Raw genomic sequence first — 6,408 nt, 5'->3', positions numbered from 1 at the left:
CCCTCCTACACGGATGATAGATGGCGGTCCTGGCGACCCCGTGGATGGAATCAAGGAGCAAACACATTGTGATCTCCATGAGGTGTTCACGAACATGTCTGTTAAGGTGGCGGTCGGCTATGTCTTACCTGCATTTGGACCTGAAGGTGAGCCGGCAACATGGCATGGCAATGAGATTCCAGCTGGCTATGCTCGTGTCGGGGTGGATTCAGTTGTACCGTCGTGGGAGACATTGGAGCTCCAGTTCCCTGGAGGTGATGGGGGGGTTACACTCAGAGAGGTGCTGGGAGAAATCATTCTCTGGGAAAAGAAGAACATCAGGCTTCCAGGCTGGGTAGCCCCTAGTGACATAGGCATCCCCAATGGGCCTGCCGAAGATGGTACCCGGGGTTTACTGAAGGCCCATAACCCGAAGAGCAAGAAGATTCGGAAGCCCAAGATACTATTAAGGAAAGCTAGAGTTGTAATAGGAAACATTACGTGTAATCTTGCGGGACGGGTCAGAAACCCTCCCGGACTCTGTAAACTTGTGTATTACGAAACCCTCGGCTCCACCTCTTATATAAGGGGGAGTCGAGGGACAAAGAAAGGATCGAATTTACTGTCAACACAACCCTAGTTTCATATTCGTTGAGTACTTTTCGGCTGAAACCTTCGAGATCTACTTGCCCTCTACATCCAACGAAACTCTAGTCTACAATCCGTAGGCATTGACAAGTTAATACCTTGTCAATTGGCGCCGTCTGTGGGATCTAGAGGCGACAAGGAGCTGATCTCGATGGCACGTTCAAGATCGTCGACTTCATCGGTAGCAAGCAACATCATGGACAGAGGTAAACAGATCGAAACTGGTCTCGTTGATTTTGTTCCTCACCCGCCCTCCCGTTTGGATGCATATGCGTATCTGGAGGAGCCCATGGAGATGACGTTTGGAGAGTTCCACTTCCGCGTCGAGAAGGAAGGATCATATCGTCTCGAAATTATGATCTCGTTGGGATTATCGGCGGTCGATCCCGATATTTCGGACTCAGCATCGTCAACAGAGTCAAGCGAAGGAGAGATTTCATCGCCACGCTTCATCAGCACCAGGGCAAGTGAAAAACTCGTCAAGATCTTCAGCGACATGTCTTTCGAGTCATCTGCGGACTCCGATATAAGCAATGACTCGAGCGATGTCGACAGCTTCACCTTCATCGACAGATCCACTATTGTGGGCAAGGTCTTCACCAATCTCAATGATGGTGTCACCAAACCTGACAAAGTTCAGAATCCAAAATATCATCAAATCTACGCAATCGGAGAACCAAGCCAGACAGAACCAGCGACGTCAGAGGCTTTCGACGATGCGGGAAATCCGTATGTCGATCCCGCAGATCTCACGCGAGGTTTGGGAACAAAATATATCGGACCAGGAACACGAGAGATGGTACGATTTCCGCAGGCAGTGTGGGATCGAGTCGCAAGAGCTATCGATGGTACAGAACCAATGACCATTACGGCGACACCTGAGGAGTTACAAGCGTATCAATATAGGCTCGCACGTACCAGAAGGGAGCTCGAGAAACAGAAAATCGAGTTGGACAGGAGGCAGGAAGCAGCTTCCGCGTCAAGCAGGCGAAGAGCCGAACTAAGCCAACATTCAAGAACTTCGGGAGATAGCCACAGAGAAGCTCGAAGGAGAGCAAGATCTCGACTGCAAAATATACCTGAAGCAGAAAGAGAAACTTTAATTCAAAACCTCGATATGTCTTTCATGTAAATCGACACGAGGGGGAATATTATTCCAAAAACACCGGAAGCAGGATACATGGCAACGCAAGCTTTCATCCTAGCGTCCAGGCCACCTCCCGGAGATCCAAGAGAAGCGTTGTATAACATGGCCATGGCAGGATGTGGAGCCATGGGAGCAGCGTTTGCAGCTACACCTCCCGAAGGAACTGCAAGGCAAAATAGTCCGCGACCTACCGCAGTAGTGCAAGATCCACCGAGAGCAATTGGAGTTAGAGACACAGCGACTCAGGCCAGGGTGGATAGAGCGCGACAAGATAGGAGAGAACATCGGCATTCACCGGAAGTTGCCGAAGAAGATATGTGCGGACTCCCGTGTTTTACGAGACAAGTACGAAAAACTCGAGTCCCGTCAGGATTCAAGTTACCCGATAGTTTCAAGAAATTCGATGGCCTGCAAAATCCTAAGGATTGGTTAGTCGATTACCTAGAGACGGTGAAGTTGATAGGTGGCACCAGGGAAACAGCCATGCAGAGTATTCAAATACACCTGAGCGGAGCCGCAAGATCCTGGATAAAGAAACTTCCTCCGGGATCCATCGACAGCTGGGACAGTTTTGAGGATGTGTTCGTCAAGAACTTCCGATCAACCTGCAAAAAACCGGCATCACTAGAAGAGTTGAGATCGTGTCGACAAAAACATGATGAATCGATGAGAAAGTACATCCAAAGGTGGAACTGTTGCTGTCAGAAACCCGCCGGCGAGCAGCGACGGGCAACACCGTAGAGCCGGGAGGCTCCCAGGACTGCGGTGGACCCTGGTCCCTCGGGCGACGGCCCGCAATGCCTTCTGGCACACGTCCTGGTGTTTACGAGGGCGTGCCACCTGACCTATACCTGGTCAGGAAGGTGATGGATTGCTTCGACTAGTTTCCTGCATGGCAAACACGTAAACATTAAATACGAGCCCCGATCGGCTCTTAAGTTGTTCTGTGGATCGGCTCAAAGAACCGATTGCCCCATGGTTCACGTTAGATTTATAATGACATGGGGATCATGCTTAATCAATATCAAGCTAAACGAATCTACGACAGTCTAGGGTTTTCACCGCATAACCGGAACATCCTACTCGTGATTGAGCCTAGCAGATACGTAATGATGGAAAACCAACATGAAGTTGACTCCCGGAACAATCCCTTTAGGGCTTAATAAACCACACCTTACGCACTCCCGGATCGTTCAACCCGTTTGTAAGGCCTAACCATGCAGATATCAAACTAATCCTTGAAGAACAAGGAACGACTATAACGGACTATATCTACAAAATAGAGAACAAGCAAGATGCTGCCCTTACGCCTAACAGGCGTAAGGACAGCTAGATATCGAGGGGCAGCGTAGCTAAGCAAGTACATTGTGAAAGCATCGACGTCAGCCCCAAAACACCTAAGATAAGGGTGTTGCTCGCCATCAAAAAGGCTTCAGCACGAACAACACCAATGGCGAATAAGCGATATCGCCTAGATCGCAAGATGCGATCTAGGCAGCATGTTGCTTACCCGGGAGAAACCCTCGAAACAAGGGGTGGCGATGCGCCTAGATTGATTTGTTGTGAACGTGATCATCCTCCTTTCTCAATAACCCTAGATACATATTTATAGTCCGTAGACTTTCTAACTTGGGAATAAACCCAACCGTGTACGAGCTAAACTCTATCTCTTAATTCTAACCGACACGTAACCTACTATAATTTATAGATACACGGGCAATCTTGCCCAAACTGCTTGTACAAGGCCGGTTCGGGAATATTTTCCGTGCATATCCTCTAAGCCCATTTAACCACGGCCCATCTCCAGACTTGGTTAAATTCTGGTGGTAACACATGCCCCCTGGTTTTGGCAATGATAATTTCAAAACCACTTCATTTTTTCTTCGTAGGGTCACGTCGTGGCAGAGCAGAACCGTCGTAGTATCCTTCATCATGATGCCTTGCCTTCTCAACTTCTCTACACGATTTGACAGTTCTTTGGCACCACTTCCTCGGAAACCGCTGTAACATTAACTCTCCCCCATATCCCTTTATTTAACCGCGCCGAGCAGTTCGCCTCTTCATCCCCTTGCTCCGTACTAGCCGTCGGCAAAAAACCCCCTTTCTCTGTAGCCATGTCTTGCTCCTCCTCCTCCAGCGAGCTAGAGCCGGAGGTCAATCTGATGGCCATATACGAGGCTCTCGCCCCCGAGGGATTGGGACTCTTCCATCGAGTCAGAGGACGACGAGCCCCTCACCGACGGAGAAGAAGACCTCCAGTTCCTCGTTGACGGGGAGCTGGAGGCAGCAAGCGACGACGACCTCTTCTCATGGGAGGCGGACCTCTCCTCCGACGAACAGGAAGAAGAAGCGGAGGAGGACTCCTCCTCCTCCTCCGAGGAGTACCCACCGGCCAAGCGCTTGCGCGCTGGGTCGGATGACAACGACGATGACGACGATGAGGAGGATGAATCCCCCGCAGGCGGCTTCATCAGCAGTGACGAGGACGCCGCCGGCAACAGTGCCGATAGCAGCGAGGACGGCGACGACGAGGGCAGCGACGGCCCTTAGATTAGGGAGTAGTGCAGGGCCAGTAGTGGTAGTGCATTAGGCATCGGATGATCCTTTCGAGAGCGATCGGCTCTTCCTTGTAAGATCTTTCTATTAATCAATGAAGAATGTTCCTCCAATTTGGTTTTCCAATTGTCCAATTCTAATCTTCCGATTGCCAAAGTAGGTCAACGCACCAAGAACCGATAGCAACGTATCGGTCTTCCACCATAGACGCCCGTACGGCCCAAATCAATGGCCTAATTAGACAGATTCAAGCAGACATTCCTCAAATTCAGACTGTAACTTGATACCTGCTCATAATATTTTGTAGCTCTAGAGTCGATGGCTGCGCATCGGCTGTTTTATTCTTAAGTCGATGACTATGCATCGGCTCTTGCTTTGCACATATATTTCTTTTTATTGGCCGATTTCATACATCGGCCCCCATATTCCACTGCTCAAGTTGATGAAAAACACTTGTCTTGTTTTTTTTTTAACCGGCCGATTTCGTGCCTCGGCCTCCATATTTTACTACCCATCATCCCACATACTTGGGAAATACTTCTTGAGATGCTGGCCATTGACGGCCACTGGGAACTTCACACCATCCAACTGCTCGAGCATGTATGCATTGCCCTTTAGGACTTGGTCAACCCTGTACGGCCCGTGCCAATTTGGAGACCACTTACCATACGCCTTGTCCTTAGTCCCCAACGGCAATACAGCTTCCCATACCAGATCACCAACGTGGAACTCGTTTTGCTTCACCTTCTTATTATATGCACGAGCCACCTTGGCCTTGTTCTCCTTAATTTTCTCAAGTGACCAAAGTCTAAGTTCCGTCAGATCCTCAACGCTATCACTCATCAGGGCTGCATATTCTTCAGTTGTTAAGTCATTCTGAAACGTGACACGTCTCGACCCAGCCGTGATCTCCCAGGGTAACACGGCTTCTTGTCCGTAGACCAGATGGTATGGCGAAGTTTTTACTGCTCCATGACATGACATGCGATAAGCCCACAAAGCCTCCGATAATACCTCGTGCCAACGTCTAGGATACTCGTCGATTTTCCTCTTAATCAGCTTGATAAGGCTCTTGTTGGATGCTTCAGCCTGCCCATTTGCTTGAGCATAATATGGAGACGATCGGATCAGCTTAATTCCCATGCCTTCGCAGAACTCTCTAAACTCGCGAGAGACGAAGACCGAACCTCCATCGGTCGTGATAGTCTGGGGAACCCCAAATCTATGAACGACATGCTCCTTCACAAAATTGATGACATCTTTCGATGCCACTGACTTCATAGGGACGGCCTCCACCCATTTAGTGAAATAATCTGTAATGGCCAAGATCCACTCGTGGCATTTGCTCGATGCAGGATGGATTTTGCCGATCATGTCCATGCCCCATCCTCAAAATGGCCAAGGCTTGATGATAGGGTTCATTGCTGACGCAGGTACCATCTGAATGCTCCCAAACTTGTGACATGCTTGACACCCTTTATAGTAATTAAAACAGTCCTCAAGCATGGTGGACGAATAAAACCCTGATCGCCTGATCAACCACTTCATCTTATGAACCGATTGATGAGTTCCACAGGCGCCTTCATGTACCTCGTGTAAGAGCCGATTTGCCTCGGCTGTTCCCAAACATTTGAGAAGTAACCCTTCCAAGGTCCTGTAGAACATGTCATCCCCAATAAGGACATACTTCATGGCCTTGTACCTTATCCGTTTAGGTGCCCCCCGAGCCGAATCTTTCAAGTAATTGAAGATATCGGCTCTCCAGTCATCCGGTTCCATGAACTGTACCTGGACATCGGCTTCATGTACTATGTCCTTGTAGCCTGACGCCATTTGTGCAAGATCGTTTGCCTCTATATTCTGCGACCTTGGGACCCAGTTGAAGTTTATGTACCGAAATTGTGCCATCAGCTCACGGCATTGCATCCATAATGGGAAAAGCGACTCGCTCTCACATTTATATTCGTCAGTGAGCTTGGAAATCACCAACTTTGAGTCGCCAAAAAGTTCCACTGCTTCTGCCCCGGCTTCAATTAGCAACTTCATCCCCTTACGTACCGCTTCATACTCAGCAACAT

Source organism: Lolium rigidum, chromosome 4, assembly GCF_022539505.1.
Source record: "Lolium rigidum isolate FL_2022 chromosome 4, APGP_CSIRO_Lrig_0.1, whole genome shotgun sequence".
NCBI classification, from domain to species: domain Eukaryota; kingdom Viridiplantae; phylum Streptophyta; class Magnoliopsida; order Poales; family Poaceae; genus Lolium; species Lolium rigidum.
This window is presented reverse-complemented; position numbering follows the sequence as displayed.